The sequence below is a fragment of the Acartia tonsa genome, chromosome 3, assembly GCF_053477335.1.
Source record: "Acartia tonsa isolate MP-2025a chromosome 3, ASM5347733v1, whole genome shotgun sequence".
NCBI classification, from domain to species: Eukaryota; Metazoa; Arthropoda; class Copepoda; order Calanoida; family Acartiidae; genus Acartia; species Acartia tonsa.
The window spans coordinates 56,626,187-56,644,409 of NC_137262.1; the positions used below are offsets into that span (position 1 = coordinate 56,626,187).

Here is an 18,223-nt window from a genome sequence, read left to right on the forward strand (position 1 = left end):
AAACCCCCACAAAAAAAATGAAAAATCCCCCCCCCCCAAAAAAAAAAATCTCGTACTTTTTCTGTTTAAATCTAAAATAAGAAATTGAATTATTAAATTCGACTCTCTTCTCCTCAAGTGCCCCTAGAGGCTTCTAGGGGACATAGCCGCTAGTAAGTTAAAAAAACAGCTTTGCTCCATTCTAATTTTCTAATGACTGAGAGATGATTCGTTTGATTGGCTATTCAATAAAACTTTGAAATCAAAATTAGGGAAAAATTTTCTGGAAAACAAATTTTAGAAAAGTTTGATTTTTTATGAATTACATGGGACCAGTGGCATGCACAGGTTTTTTATCAGGGGGGGGGGGAGGTGTAAATTATTCAAAATTAAATTCTAAAGGTAACATCCCACTTCCGCTTGCATATCATCAATAATTTTTTTGATGAAAGATTTATTTTTTACGTAATTCTCATTTATTTCATGAAATCTTTAGGTTTAAGAATATTTTTACTAATATTATATCATTAGAAATTTTAAACGTTTTTCTCTTCAATTTCATAAATTTGATTTGCTTTATTCTTTCCTTTATATTTTATCTATCTATTTTTCTCTCTATTTCCATCTATTCCTTTCTCTATCACTATCTATTTATCTAATTTTTTTTGGAACTATCTTGAACTATCAACTATCTTTGAACTAATGTTTTCTCTCTCCCTCATCAATCTTTTTCATACCTTCTTTCAACTTTTTATAAATTTAAAGATTTTCTACAATTAGGCTTTTCTATACTTTTAGAAATGATAAGAAAAAAAATGTTCTATATTTAATGGTTAGGTGCAGACAAAGACGTCCTTATTTTTTCCAGGGGGATTGAGATCTTAATAGAGATGATAATTAAGGTTTAGGAAGGTAATACCTCCTTAAAAACTTTTGACCATGGGAGAGATTTTTTATGAGGGGGGGGGGGGATCTAATACAATTCTAAAGGTTGGTAAATCATCATTTTAGCCCCCCCCCCCCCCCATTTAACATATCCTTGAGAGTAGGTTTTGAGACCGCGTCATACCAAAGTCTTCAAAATAATACAAGCTACATCAATGAAAGATGAAGGTGCATTCAAAATTTCAAGAAGATTGCGCAGGTTGATTTTCTCCTATCTTTAGCGGCAAATATAAAAAAAAAACATTCAGTTTTTATGACTTTACACTTACTTCGTTGTATGGATGCTGTCATCCTTGTTTTTCTTAAAAAGGATGATTAGCGTTTTATTTGTTAAATTGTCAGTATGCAATTAGAGGAAAAAATATCTATTGATTGGGGCATAGATAAAAAACCTTTAATGAGGGTAGAACAGAGGAAGGGATAGGGTTTCTGAATAAAAATTTATTTTGTTTCTTACTTTTAAATTAGAAGGCTAAGCAACTCTATAAACATTGCATGAAAGTCAGTATGTCCATTAAAATCATGTTGATTTTTACTACAATTTTTTACATGAATATGAAATCATATTACTATTAGGCATAATATTATAAGCTAAGCATCTCTATATTTAAGTTTTAAGATGTAAGTACATCCTTATGAAGTTTATTGTATTCAAGTTTTTTATGTTTAGGCTTCTAAACATTGTTAAGTATTAAATGTGCAGTTACTCAGAGAGAGAGGGGACAATGGGCTGTTTATTACAGTAGTCCCCAAAGTTTTATAGTAACTTTTTCTTATTTTTTGCTTAACAACTTTGTTGACTTCAGTGAATTTTGATTGGTTGGTTATTTAAGCTGAGTAATCAAACATTTCAACCACTAATTAAAATCTACAGAAGGAGAGATTTTGTGTATTATCATTGGAGATATACATCAATTTGTCGGACATTGTCGTATCCCTTTAGATACCTGGCTGTTACTCTATAATTTATAAAGTTCGTATGTCTATATGATTCGTTAGGTTTCGTTTTGTCCTAAAAAATGGCTAGAGGCGGTGTAATCAAATGTCTAAAAAACACTTTGTTTGATATTTAATACACGGCAACATAATAATTAAACTCTAATGTCAAAATTAATTATTTTTAGGTCAATTTACTTCTTTTACGATGATTAGAGTCAATATCTTTATACACAAGAAATAAGGGATGTGTGATTCAAAATAACAAAATTTCCCGGTATAAACTCTTTCGTGGCAACGCCTCTTAAGGGGCGCTTCTTCTTATTTTCACAGTAGTTTTTCATATGTTATTTTAGGTTAGGTTAGGTGATTGCCCCGCAGTTGCTAGAAATTGGAGAAAATCTACTGTGAAAATACGACGAAACGCTCCTTAAGAGGCGTTGTCAAGAAAGTGACTATTGATTTACTATTATTATATCTCAATTAACCAGCTACCAAAGCCCCAATTTTACATATTTAAATTAGTGGAAGGATTTATTTATCATCCATTGTAATATCCACGATTCCTATGAACAAAATACAAATTTTTTTGTTATGAAAAATAAAAGTCGTCCTAAAATTTGGTTATCCTAGCTTAAAAATTGGCTGCTCTACAGCTGTTTTAGCATTTAGCGGCTGGCCGCTAAAAAGCGGCTAAGGAGCGGTCTGACCGCTATAACTAGAAAAAGTAATTTTCTCTAAAAATACACATGAACCACCAGAAAAAAATTTACGTCTCTATCTGTAACAGGAGCCGTGATAGAGGGGGAGGGCTCTTAGAGGCCCCCCCCCCCTCCGATCTTATAAGGTGGGAAATGTGGCCCGATCTGTAAGGGTTTAAAAGGACGTCTAAGCTTTTTAAAGGGTATTTTTGATGAAATTATATATTAGTGCAGGGACTTGTAGGAGGGGGTTCTTCATACCTCCCCTTTAAGAAAAATCTGGGAAGGCAAATTTTCATAGGTAACCCCCCCCCCCTAATTACTCTGCACGCACCTGTTTGTAATTCCGGCTTTTCATTTAAATGAATTTTAAAAATAAAAAATTTATTTTTAAAATTTTGTAGCCCCTCCCCACGGTCAAAAGAAAAGGGGAGGAGTCAAATAAGACAATAATAATAATTAACTAGACTTTTATAGAGCCTTTACAAGATGCCGTTAGTTTCAGGGATGCACGGACAGTTCTCCTTCTCTAATACCTGACTGCAATAAAAACAGGGATGACAACATCCATAAAAGCAAAGCTCTGAAATGTTAACAAACGAATATTAACACTTCTTAACAAAAAAAAATTGTTGTAAAAAAAGTTAGAAATAGACATTCAGACATTCTGGTAACTATCATAGAGTTACTACGCTTTCTAAATTGTAAATAACTATCAACAGGAATCACCATGCAAAGTTTGAAATCGATATAACAATTCTAACATGCCTAAACTAACGAAAAAACTAACTGTTATTGACGGACGGGCGAACCGACCTTAATTATAGAAAAGCATCGCTTTGAAAAAAAAACATCATTAATTCAATGATAAACCAATGGTTGATAAATTAATCTTCCTCCAGTTCCTAAAGTGTCAAGTTATGCTTATGATTATTGGGGGGAAGAAAGAGTTGTAGAATGATTTTACCAACCTTATCCGCTAACTTCCTGAGAATTGTTATTCACGGAGGGGGGTGACATTGGGTTGTTCATTACAGTAGTCCCCAAAGTTTTATATAACAAGGTTATAATAATGAATTTTGATTGGTTGCTTCATCAAGTTGAGTGTCCAAACGTTTTAACCACTAATTGTAGTCTACAAAATGGGTAATCATCATTTTATCGGCCATTGTCTTATCCCTTAACATATCTGATTGTTATTAGTGCGATAATTTTTATGATTATTACTACTTCTCAATTTCTAGATGTGCAACGAGAAAATTAATTTTTATTGGGAGCAAAACTCTTCTATAGGTTTTTTTCTTTTATTTTCTTTTCTAATTTTTATCTCTCTCTCTCTCTCTCTCTCTCTTTCTCTCTCTCTCTCTCCCTCTCTCTCTCTTTCTCTCTCTCTCTCTCTCCCTCTCTCTCTTTCTCTCTCTCTCTCTTTCTTTCTTTCTCTCTCTTTCTCCCTTTCTCTCTCTCTTTCTCTCTCCCTCTCTCTATATATATTTCTCTCTCTCACTCTAGTTGTCTATCTATCTATTTCACTCTCTCTTCTGTCCCTGTCTATCTATCTATCTATTTCACTCTATCTTTATCTCTCTCTATGTCTCTTTTTTCTAAGTTATAACCGCTAAAAAGAAATTAAAGCTGCAAATCTTTGCACTAAGTCAAACTTGTTAAAACTAATAATTATCTTTTATTGGTATAATTGAAACTACAAATAAATTACATTTAATAAAGTTTTTCTTTAGGTAGGGAGGTAGATTATTTTTCTACTATTTTAATTATGTACTTTGAGGTTTTAAGATACGTACTTGTATTGCTTTTTGACTTGATTTTCTATAATCGTCTAAGATATTGTTAGCTTCTCATTGATCCCAAAAAGATTTTTAACTACTTTGGGGAGGGGTCTACCACCCTCCCTAGGAAAAAAAATATTTTACTTTTTCTTTTTAAAACTAATATGTAAAGTGAGGGGGGGGGTTGTTCGACACTACCCCGCCCTACCTCTATTTATATAATATTCTGAGCTAATATTGCTTGATTCACTTCTACAAGAGACAAAATGAATTGAAAATGATTGCTAAATCTAAATATATCTTCATGTCTTTGAATAGTGTATTTTTTTAAAAATAGGTTGAAAAACATACTAACTTAAAAATATTCTAAGAGAAGGCATATATTTGAACCACCTAACTTTATTTATGATTATTTTTATTGATAATAACCGCTTGTAAATTGAGATTAATTAGATGGTAAAAATTGTCATTTTTTATTAGCTATGATTCTTAACAACTTTTTTGTCGGTATGTCTGTCTGTATATGTCTTCTTAGTTTTTGATTTTTTTGACAATAACCTTTTGAAAAATGAGATTATTGAGAATAATTATATGGTACCAATTGTCATTTTTTATTAGTTATGATTCTTAACAACTTTTTTTGTCGGTATTTCTGTCTGTAAGTTTAGTAGCGTAGCTACTCATAATCGCTGTGTCTGTTTGTCCTACAAGCAAATCCCCCCCCCCCCTCTTTCGAATGCAGATAGATAATGGGGCCCTAGAGGCCTCTAGGAGCACATGTCGGAAGGTAAGTGCGATTTTCAACCCTCCATTTTTTTGTGGGGGTAGGGAGGGAGGTGGTTACCAGAGCGATCCCCCTTTTTTCTTTCTACCCCAAAATATGTTTGAACCATCACTGGACCTTTAAAAAGAACCATTTTAGTCTATTGGATATATAGATCTTACCTACTACAGTAACACAGACAGACCAACATCCTGTTACTTTTAGGGGTGAAAGAACTGACCAGACAAAACACCATGTGATGGCTTCAGAATTATAATTTAAAATCAAATTGTATTGATGAAAACATCATTCTATATTCAGGTATACAGGGAAAGGCCAATAAAAGATTTATTTGTTCTACTTTTTGTCGACTTTCCATGCACACTTGAGGGAAGGAGAAGGGGGGGAATCACTTTCAATTTTGTTTTTAAAAAGCAAAGTTTCTGGGGGTTTAGGGTGGCATTATTTTCTATGAGCGATTTCTCTTGAGAGGGTACCTTACCTATAGTTATAAATCATCCCTTGACAAGGAGCTTCATGGAGAATCATATCAGTCCAGCGGTTAGCTAGCTGCAGAAAAACAGACATACATCCTGTTGCTTTTATATATGGATTCTCTTGTCTTAAGGAACACAAATTGGACTTTATTTCATCTGCTCAAATTATTTCATTTAGAAAATAAAAAGATTTTTTTCATCAATTTACTTATCTCTGTATTCATTATTGATAGAAATTCTTAATTCACCACTGCACTGGTGAATATAATATAATAAAACTTTAAATTATGGATGAACAATTTTAGTTGATGCATTATTCGAAATATAGTCATATTCGTTGGTTTAAAAACTTCGGAGACTTTTATTAAATCTTCAACTATTAGTGTTCAAACTTATCCACCTATAATTTGATATACAGAAGGGTTAGATTTGTTTATCATAATTTTTCATCTATTGTGTTATCCCTAAATATGAATAACACTTTAAATGGTTTTATAATCCGTTGTCATATCCATCCATATATTAAATCGAATGTAGAATAAAACAAAAGAAATTTTAAGAATCTTGAAAGTCATTCTACATTGTGCTTTACAAGTCTATTATTATACATACATGTCTATATACGTATATAATATATATTATAAGCCGAGTTTAAAATTCAAATTCAGCTCATCCCATTTTACCTACCACATATCTAACAATTGGGGCTCGGAAATTTAAAAATCAAAACTACCCAAACGCGGCTGCTGAGCCCTGCTATTCATCCTTCCAATATCTATATCACAATCTAACCATCTTTTGTAACAATCTAGCAATCTATCAATATTACCCATCTATCTATCTATCCAAGTGCTAAACTATAATTTCTAACTAATTTAATATGATTAAATTTTAATCAATTGAATATTTAGAATACTTGTGGCTTCATAACTTCCTAAATTTATCAAAAACCGATAATTTCGTTTTTAAAATATAACAATAACAGGATGTATATATGTTGTGTTTGTGAAGCGAAGGATCTCGCTAACCGCTGGACCGATATGGTTCTCCTTTGCAGTAAAGCTTCTTATAAGTCCATGGAAAGCTTATAACAATTTTGAGAAAGGGTACTAATAATTTTAACGACAAATAACGATGACAAAGCGGTTATATTTATTTATCGCATTGTATTATTGACAGCTTTCCGTGGATAGAAAAAGTAAAACTTTAAAGCTCGGGCCTTCGGCCCCTCGGGGCTAACAAAACTTGAATTAAGTCTAGGATTTTATTTTAATATACGATGCAATACATGATTTTTCAGTATGAATATAAAGCGGTTTGGAAGCCATTCTGAAAAATTGAATTCAACATTCCTGCTATTTTTTCATTTTGAGCAACCCTGGTTTTTGGTTTGTTTTGATATATCTTATAGATAGCTAAGAGAGGATCAAATAATTCCCATGCCTCACCCTAAAACTAAAGAAAATCAGAGAGAGAGAGAGAGAGAGAGGGGACAATGGGCTATTTATTACACTAGTCCCCAAAATTTTATAATAACGTTTTCTTATTCGTTGGTTTTAAAAACTTTGGGACTTTTGGGGATTTTGATTGGTCGTTACATTAAGTTGAGTGTTCAAACGTTCAAACCACTAATCTAAATTCTATCAATTTATCGGCCATTGTCTTATTCTTGATACCCCTGAGACAAAATACAATGTTGTTTTATTCATATTAGAAATCTTTCTATCTATTTATCTTATAGCTAGGTATAATCTATGAATCTATATAAAAAGGTTTATAAGAAAAATGTAATCACGTGTTTTAACAAGGATGAGGTATTATAAACAAATTATTTTGGGAAGGTATACTCAAATTTGGCTCTCTTTTTCCTGTGCAACAATAATATGTGATAAGATTAACTCTAATTTTGTTGATAAATTTTGGTATATTTGCACACAAACATTATGAGATGAACTCAAATTTTGCCTTTCGTAGATAATGCTTGCAAAACGTTATCTGACATTGAGACAACAAATATAGAGATGCCATTATAGTAGAGAAATCTTTGAGTTAGACCATTTATTTCTTGTCGGAACTTGGTCAACAAAACAATTAACATTTTTATGAGCTTTGCCCACAAATTGGTAGTCTTACCATAACGTCAATCTAATTAACTCGCAATTGTCTTGTACTTAAGAAGCGCGATAGTAACAAACTAATCATAATTTAGTTTTAAAAGAACAGCAAAGAGCTGAAATGAATAGTCAATTTTTACATCTATTGTATAAAAAAACTATAATAATAAACAAAATATTCAAATATTCTTCGATAAACAAGGATGACAACATCCATAAAAGCGAAGCACTGAAACGATGGGACAAACGGACATTAACACTTATATAGTGTCAGAACTGAATAATCAGAATATAATTGTATAAGAATCGGAGCAAAATTGTAAGTAAATTTGTTGAAAAAATACTTGATACAGGATAATGTTTATGGACATACTTACATTTTTAGGACTTGATTATAGAGTTGCTTTGCTTAAAACATCATACTTTGTTGTCCCAGGAATCAACATACCAAAAATTAGATCAATCGGATGATTAAATCACATAAAAATTTGTTGTTAAAAAAGTAACAAAAATCAAAATGTTTAAAATGGACGTACGGACACTCTTGTTATGATTATAGAGTTGCTACGCTTTCTAAATCGTACCTATCTACTAAAGGAATTACCATGCAAAGTTTGAAATCGATAGGACAATTCTAACATGCCTAAATTAACGAAAAAAGCTATCCGTTTGTGACGGACGGACGGACCTACCCTAATTATAGAAAAGCTTCGCTTTTAAAAAGTGATATATTTTTAGTTGAATGAAGTTTTGAAGTAACATAGGGACAAATTCTAGTTAATCATTTTCAAATTGTTAAAGTTTTGCTACTTTCTTAGATTGAGCTGTTTATAAGGAACATATATAAGTGTAATGAAAAAGAAATGAATCATAAAGTGAGATAGAAAATAGAGAAAGAGAAGAGAGAGAGAGAGAGAGAGAGAGAGAGAGAGAGAGAGAGAGAGAGAGAGAGAGAGAGAGAGAGAGAGAGAGAGAGAGAGAGAGAGAGAGATAGATAGAAAGGGAGAGAAAGAGAGAGATAGATTAAGAATTAGAGAAAAAGCAGGGTGGTTTATGAAAGATGTGTGCTTTTACAATACAGTCAATATTACAAATAGCGAACTTTATGTCATCTTCCATAAAGCTTAAAATCACAGTAATATTAGTTGTTACTCAATCATTCGAAATATCCGTCTTTCTGTCTGTCCGTCTGAAATATTTTTATGCTCTGCTACTTATGTATGTTGTCATCCTTGTTATTTTATTAAACCTTACAATTAAACGAATTAAACGTTTTAGTTTCCACTCTGTTTAACATCTTTAGCATGACTAGGTGTGTATGAAAGTTTTAAGTTGACACTTAAGGAACAAAAAGTAACAAATTTTACTTTTCTCTGCTAAAGGTCTAAAAATATTATCTACATCTATTCTTCGCTATTTTAAAAAGTATGTATTTGACAGTATAGTGAAAACACTGGCGCTACATGTATTGCTTTGGTTGATGAAGTACTAAATTATTCTGTCCAGTTTGTGATGGATTGACTCGCCAACACAGCAGTAAGGTACTCAATAGATTTACAGTGTATTGGTAGGGTTTGGCATTATGCTAGTTTGTGACAGATTGACTCGCAAACTAAAAGGTAATGTACTCAATAGGTTTACAGTGTATTGGTGGGGTTTGATAATATACTAGTTTGTGATTGATTCACTCGCCAACACAACAGTAAAATACTCAATTGGTTTAAAGTGTATTGGTAAGGTTTTACAAAATACTAGTTTTTGATCAATTAACTCGCAAACATAATAGTGGGATACTCTATTGGGATACAGTGTTTTGGTTAGGTTTGGTAATTTACTAGTTTGTGATGGATTCACTCGCCAACACAGTAGTTAGGTACTTAATTGGGTTACAGTGTTTTGGTTAGGTTTGGCATTATTCTAGTTTGTGAGGGTTTGACTCACCAACACAACAGTGTGGTACTTAAAAGGTTCACAGTGTATCGGTTAAGTTTGATGATACACTAGTTTGGACTATCATTCACTATTATAGGGTACACAAATAAATAAAAGTGTATTGGGACAGCATGTGTGATCTTTTGTAAATGATGAAAGCTTTAAAAACAACTGTAGTAAAATACACAAATATATTTTAGAAGATTGGTTAAGCTATTCGATGATGGATTGACTATCGAATGCTTTTAGATACTCCAATGGACTTAAGTGTATTAGGATATAATAGATCATTATATTTAGAATCAGGTATCTGATGTTTGGGATGTTTTGTTCATGTTGTTTCGGACAGTAAACTCACTTGTAGCTTTATGCAGCCTTTTAAAGATTAAAATATGATTTTTTAAGACTAACACATTAGCACTATCAATGAACATTATACTATTCATGCAACTAACTGGACTAGGGGGGCGTATCCCGGAAAAATAATTTGGGTGGGATGGGTGGTAAAAACTATTCTTTAGAAAAAGGAAGATCTGTAGAGTATCAGAATAGATGGATGGATGAAATGTTGGATGGATGGAATGTTGGATGGATAGATGTAAAGATAAATAGATGGAATGGATAGATGTAAAGATAAATAGATGGAATGGATTGATAAATAGATGGATGCATGAATATATAATGCAGATGAATATATTCATAGACAGGTGGATAAATGGATAAATGGATGTAATGGAATGGATGGATGGATAACGGATAGATATACAAATATATATAGATTAGATACATAAAATGAATAGAAAGGAGATAAGACTAAAAGGTGGATGGAAAAAAATAGATAGATAGGTATACCAATAGAAAAAAAGATTTTTGAAAACAAAAAGGGCGTGGTGACCCGGAAAACAAATTTGGGTGGTATGACTTATTGGATGTTAAAATAATTAAGACAGATGAAAAGGAAAAAAATAGCTTTACAAGAAAAATCAAAACAAAATGTAAAGAGATAGATATGGATAGATAAGTAGAGGGGAAAAAAGAACGCGCTATTTAATGCAAGAAAGGAAAAGAAATATTACAAACAAGGATGACAACATCCATAAAAGCGAAGCTCTGAAATAATAGGACAAACGAACATTAACACTCGTAGAGTTTAAGAACTGAATAAGCAGAATATAAATGTATAAGTCTACTAAAAATAAATAAGTAAATTTGCTGCAAAACTGCTAAAACTACTGTAACTGTAACCCAATACTTCGAGAGTTTGGACAGAAAAGAAAAAGATATTTGGCTTCCCTTAGCTATCCTTGGTTGTTGGACCTGACGTTTAAGTGTCATGGAAAGCAGCCTTGCTCATATAAGGTAACTGATCCGTTATAATTATCTTTTAGCCTATCCCCCTATCCCTGGTTGGCACATAGACTGACACTCTTATTCTCTGACTAACTTTATTACATATTATTTTCTATTAACCTATCCTCTTTTCCCTGGTTGGCGCATAGACTGATACTCTTATTCTCTGATTAACTTTATTACATATTATTTTCTATACACCTATCCCCTTTTCCCTGATTGGCACATAGACTGACACTCTTATTCTCTACCTAACTTTATTACATACTATTTTCTATTAACCTATCCTCTTTTCCCTGGTTGGCACATAGACTGACACTCTTATTCTCTGACTAACTTTATTACATATTATTTTCTATTAACCTATCCCCTTTTCCCTGATTGGCACATAGACTGAAACTCTTATTCTCTGACTAACTTTATTACATATTATTTTCTATTAACCTATCCTCTTTTCCCTGGTTGGCGCATAGACTGACACTCTTATTCTCTGACTAACTTTATTACATATTATTTTCTATTAACCTATCCCCTTTTCCCTGATTGGCACATAGACTGACACTCTTATTCTCTACCTAACTTTATTATATATTATTTTCTATTAACCTATCCTCTTTTACCTGATTGGCACATAGACTGACACTCTTATTCTCTGACTAACTTTATTACATATTATTTTCTATTAACCTATCCTCTTTTACCTGATTGGCACATAGACTGACACTCTTATTCTCTTACTAACTTTATTACATATAAATTAAAAGCAACCAGGAATACACAGACAGGACATTGGAAACAAATTATTATTAATTTGTAGTCCCTTGATAGGTAGGGGGAGGGGGAGTCGAACCCCCCTCCCCTCCCCCATCTTCAAGCTGGGTTCAAGTTTCGGCACCCTTTTAGGAAGAGAAGTCCAGTAAGTCATTCAGTTGCGTCGATTTCTTTTCTCAAGGCGATTTCTCTTGAGAGGGTGGTGGTAACCTCCCCTAAAATAGCTATAAGCTTCCAAGGACATTTGAAAAGCTACATTGTAAAGGAGAGCCATATCGGTTTAGCGGTTATTAATTGTCTTTGATAGATTTTGGAAGAAAAGTAGAATGTAGATGGATTTATCTGCAAATGTCCTCACCCTCCCTGAAAATTACCTTATTGGAGAACATTAAAAATTTACATATCTTACATATGGAGGTGATGGGGATGGGGAAACATATATTTCAGTATGGCTTCGAAACCGATTATTATCCGCTTGATTATAAACGGTTCTCGGACATACTGAAAAATCGTGTATAGCATCGTGTTACAGACAATTTCCCATGAATGTATAAATAAATTAAAGTCATAAAACTAATACCAGTTTTGTTAGCCTTGGCCTTCGGTCTCTCGGCTGTCTATGATACGATCTGAAGAAAAAAAAATATTAAAACAAAGGATGATTTCATGTAATAGCTTTTCTTTGATTTTTGTTTTTCACAATATTTGTCTTTCTCCCTATATGAAATTTTTAATAGACCATTCTATATTCAATTTCTTTCTTACTATACTACTCTATCTATCTTTCTCACTTCCTCTCTCTTTTTTTCCTCAATAGCTCTATAGTTGTTTCAATATATACAAATACAAGAGAATTTATTTATCTTTTTCATGTTTTCTCTCTCTCTCTCCCCATTTTATTCTTTTTCTCTTTATATATCTATTTATCTCTGTCTTTTTCTATCTTTCTATTTATCTATCTATCAGTATAAACTTATCTTTTTCTATCTACTTAAACACTCTTTCTCTCTTACTCTATCTCTCTCTCTCTCTCTCTCTCTCTCTCTCTCTCTGTCTGTCTCTCTCTCTCTCTCTGTCTCTCTCTCTCTCTCTCTGTCTCCCTCTCTCTTTTTCTTTTTCTCACTATCTCCTTTATCTATCTATGTATTCCTCTATCTATCAATTTATTCATCAAGTTCTCTAATATCTTTTTCTCTCTATCCATCTATCTCTATTTCTCCCTCTAACCTTTATTTTTGTTATTTTAAAATAATTATATTTTAACACTTTTGCTAAATTATTACCTAGCTGTCTTTATTTTTGATGAAATAGCATAAGAAATCAGGCAAAAATTTAACCCTTCAAAATGAAGGTGGGAAACGACAGACATTAGACTGATTAGATTTTGACTAGCTTTATATAAAAAAAATCCTACCTCTTAGAGGTCTTTGAATATTTTATTGATTTTTTCATTTTTTCTAAATGTTTTTGATGGTTAAACTGTTCATACAAAATTATGGTGAGAAATGGAGACTCTTTGTGATCTCTATTGGCATTTCCTTAAAATAATTGGCGACTCTATGTGACTTCTATTAGCAATGCCATGCTAGAATGCAAGCTCTATTACATCTCTATTGGCAATGACAAGAATTGAAATCTCTTTGTGATCTCTATTGGCAATCCTTTATATGAATTGGAGACATTATCTAATTTCTATTGAAACGGAAAGAATAGAGAATTGTAGACTCTACGTAATCTCTATTGGCAAGGCCAAAATGAATGGGCTGAGAAAATTATAGGTTACAAATTCAAATAATATAACAGAGATAGATAGATTGATAGATATAAAGAGAAAGAGAAAGAGAGAGAGAGAGAGAGAAAGATAGAGAGAGAGAGAGAGAGAGAGAGGGAGAGAGAGAGAAAGAAAGAGCTGGGGGGGGGGGGGGGGTAGGGGGGGATAGAATAGGTCATCTCCGGGATTCAGGGAACAGACAATGAAAGATAAAACATTCTTCCCCAAAATTCTAAGAAGTAAAATACTGATTCTAGTAACTAGTAAAACTTGGAGGGGGGGGGGGGAGTTGTAGATTCAAATTTTTCGCCAATGTCCTCTCCCTTTCTCCCAGGGGTCAAAGTCGGAATTCGGAAAAGGAAAAAGCTTATTATTATTATTTTTATAAATAGAAAGAATGGTAATTACTAATTACGGACAACCGCTAAGCATTCAAACAGAAATTTATTCTCATATAAAAGTAACAGGATGTGTTTCTGTGTGTCTATAGATGGTTCTTCTTTACAGGGAAGATTCTGATAGGTCCTTGAAAGGATTATAACTATTCAGAATTTGTTCTATATTTTTCCAGTATGGCTTCAAAACTGATTAATATCCGCTGGATTAGAACCGGCTCTTAGCCAAACTGAAAAATCAAGTATAGCATTGTATTACAGACTATTTTCCACGTATATCAAAATAAAAATTCTTAAAATGAAACATATACCTTTAAGCTGATTTTCTCTAGGGAGAGAAGGGTACATTGAACCTACAATTTCACTGGTACCCAAAGTTTTATATAATAAAAAACTTTGGGTACTTACAATGAATTTTTATTGGTTAGTTCAGAACTGGTTAACCAATAATTTTAATTTGCAAAAAAAAGAATTTTTTGGTTTATCATCATTGGGGATATATATCTATTTATCTTCCATTGTCTTATCCATTTAGATCCCTGGCCTATATCCGACAAAGGTTAAATAACTATTATTATTGGGGTATTGTTATTTCCATAACTTTAAATAATATAAACAACAAAGATATTATCTGTTTTATGGTTTAACCCGCGAATTTATCAAAGTCAAACGCGTGAATATACAATTATACACTTAGAAACTAGGGTCTATGCATATTAATGGGGATTAAGAGCCCATGAGGCAGTAAATAGCTTAAAACCATCCCATTCCCAGGAGCTTTGTGAAGCTTTTCTGTAATTGAGAACTCAATTGGTTCAGTGATTAGTTAAAACTTCATTGAAAGACTAAAAAACTAACTGCCTTTTGTATTAGGGGTATTAAGAGTGCCTTGGCCTTTTAAAGAGACACAACGCATCAAAACTATTCAAAGATATTACTTTCAGTTTATGTAGCTTAATTAATAGGTTGGTTGTGTTGCTACTTTTTCTAATACTAGCGGCTTCGCCCCTAGCCTCTAGGGGCTTTGTCCCAAGAGGTTTGATCAAAATAATTTTTCTTATTTTAGATTTAAAAAAAAAAAAAAATTTGGGGGGGGGGGGTATTTTTCATTTTTTGGGGAGGTTGGGGGTGTCTCACCCAACAAGAAAATAGTTATAAACCAACCGGGCCTATGGGAAGCTACCCTGTAAAGGAGAACCCGATCGGTTCAGCGGTTAGCGAGATCCTTCGCTACTAACAGACAGACATCGTTCTACTTTGTATTATAGATATACCTTAAGCAAATCAACATGAAAAAATATTAAAGAAAAACGTTTATTTCAAATTAACGGAAATATAACTATTTGAATTTTAAAATCATTATTGAATTAAAATCTTACAAAATTATCCAAATTATTAGCCAGTGGCTCTAAAAGCTAGGATACAGGGTTAAGAAAATGAAAAAAAATCATGTTTTACCCATTGATTTTATTCTACAAAAGATAAATAAGATATTTTTGGAAAGTTAAGAATATTTTCCAGATAAGCATTCCCTAAAAAGCAGAATTAAACTTAAGAGGTTGCGTGATTTTTTTAGCAGTGAAGCTACTCTACTGAAAACGTTTATATGTTTGTCTGTCACTTTTTAAAAGAGGGGCTTTTCTAAATGAGGGTCGGTCGGTCCGTTCGTCCGTCACGGTTAGCTCTTTTCATTAATTTAGGCATGTTAGAATTAGCCTATCGATTTTAAACTTTGCATGGTGATTCCTGTAGTTTTTAGGTACTATTTAGAAAGCGTAGAAAGCAACTCTATTGTCATTAGTCATTACCAAAATGTCCATATGCCCATTTTAAACATGTTGTTTTTTTTTCTTTTTTGACATCAAATTTTTGTATGTTAGAATTATCCGATTAATCTGATTTTTGGAATTCTGATTCCTATTACAACAAGGTACAATGTTATAAGCGTAGCATCTCTATAATAAAGTCCTAAAAATATAATTATGTCCTTAAATAGTATTATGTAATTATGCAGTTTTGCAACAAATGTTCTTACTTGTTTATACTTATGCAATAATAATATTCTGCTCATTCAGTTCTGACACTCTACACGTGTTAATGTTCGTATGTCTTACCGTTTCAGAGCTTCGCCTTTTATGGATGTTGTCATCCTTGTTATATTATGTAAGACACTCTGGTTACAGGAAAAGATTATGGATAAATTATTCAATAAATTAATTCAATAGTCGTACTGAAAGTTATCTAGCCAACGAATAAGAACACGAATTTGTAAAACCTTGGATACCAATATAATTTACATTCTAGTTTTAATAATGGTTTTTTTTGGCTCTTAAACAAGCCTAAAGAGTTTGTTGGAGAAATTTTTTTTTCTCTGATGGATTTATCACTAATTCTATGACTATCTATAGTTTCTATAACTGAATTTCAAACTTTAGGGAATGATTCCTAAGACAATTATTTACAATTCAGTTACAGCTATGTAGCAACTAAGCTATATACTGTAAAAATTTTGATAAATACTTCTTGGAACTTATTCTTAAACTTAGCCTTCTGCAGATAATATTAGGGATTAGAGCTACGTTAGAGTATCTTTCTAGAGTTATTTGATGTAAAACTGTCTTTCACATATCTATTAGAGTTAAAGATTTAAAGAAAAGTGTTTTAAAATCTAATATAGTTTTAATTATAACTAGCGGATACGACTCTAGAAGCCTCTAGGGGCACTTGAAGAGGGGGGAATTGAATAAGATAACCTAATTTTTTATTTAAGATTAAATAAAATAGTTATAAACCTTCCCAGGACCTATGAGAGGCTACCCTGTAAAGGAGAACCATAACGGTTCAGCTGTTAGCGAGAAAAAAAAGCTTACTACTATATATAATAGCTGCTAAAGTTTAGTATTTAGCAGGTAATGTTTATTTTTACTTTAAATAACGATTAATTTTCGAATTTTTTAAATCTATAATAAAGAATCAATTTTTTTATATTAAGTTTATTTGTTTAAAAAAACCTTCAGAATATTAGGAAATAAATTGTGAATTAAATTAAAATTAATTGCTACATTTTGTGTTTATAATATACCATCGATAAAGGGTTGAAAGTATGTAACATTTTTAGTTATTAACTTTGCCGCTTGGTGTTTAAAACCAAAAAAAGTTTTTTACAAGGTTTTATTTTAAATAAATAAAACATATAAATTTAAATGTATTCAGTCCCGTTCTTGTACAGTTTGTTTTTAAGAAAATTTTAATATCTTTCAAATTACATCTTTTCCAAAATAACTATAAAACATTTAATATTATTATTAATACCAAAATGTAATTAAGTTGAACAGAAGTCATCTACTGTTTACATAATTTGGCAAGGCTTATATTTGTGGCATACAAATGCTGATTACCATCCTATTTGACGTCTGAGGTTGCATAAGAACGACAAAATTCCTCTTTTTATGACAATGATTTAGAGGCTTCCAATGGCACTTTAAATGTTTGTTCTTTTATTTCAAACTAGCGGCTTCGCCTCTAGGGGCTTTGCCCCAAGAGGTTTGATCAAACCAATTTTTCGTATTTTAGATTTAAAATAAAAATGAAAGAAAAATTTTTTAGGGGGGGGGGGGGATAATCGACCCCACTATTTTAATTTTAGTTTTAAAAGAAAAAAAATTTTCGGGGGGGGGGAGTATTTTTCATTTTTGGGGGGGTTGGGGGTGTCCCACCCCCCAAGAAAATAGTTATAAACCTTCCCGGGACCTATGAGAAGCTACCCTGTAAAGGAGAACCCGATCGATTCAGTGGTTAGCGAGATCCTTCGCTACAAACAAACAGACAGACATCGTTCTACTTTGTATTATAGATATCTAATCTGAGAAATAATTGTCTCTACGCCAAAAAATATCGATTTTTTTGTGATTTCTCTTGGGAGTGTGGTGGTACCCTCCCCCAAAATAGTTATGAACCTTCCCAGGACCTTGAGAAGCTACCTTGTTAAGGAGAACCCGATCAGTTTAGCGAGATCCTTTGGTACAAATACACACATACAGACATCCTGTTACTGTATTATAAGGATTTATTACAGATTTAGTCGTTAACCATGTAATCACAATATAACAAGGATGACAACATCCATAAAATCGAACGGTATGAAAAATATAAATCCTGGTTTGAGGGGGTAATTTAATGTATTTCTCAAAATGAAAGAACTACATAGTTAATACTACTGGAAACAGTATTTGTAGTCTTAATTATTCTAACTTAATAACTATATTACATTATATATATTACATTA

General features: G+C 32.2%; 1 protein-coding gene across 1 annotated transcript in view; it reads left to right on the forward strand.

The window, feature by feature from the left end:
• Positions 1 to 4,574: 4,574 nt before the first annotated feature.
• The window catches only part of Ddx56 (putative ATP-dependent RNA helicase DDX56), a 402,780-nt gene continuing 389,131 nt past the window's right edge, over positions 4,575 to 18,223 (forward strand). Inside the window, exon 1 of the mRNA XM_080154617.1 lies at positions 4,575 to 4,604. The gene's annotated coding sequence lies outside the window, so the exon portion shown is untranslated. The remainder of the gene's footprint in view (positions 4,605 to 18,223) is intronic.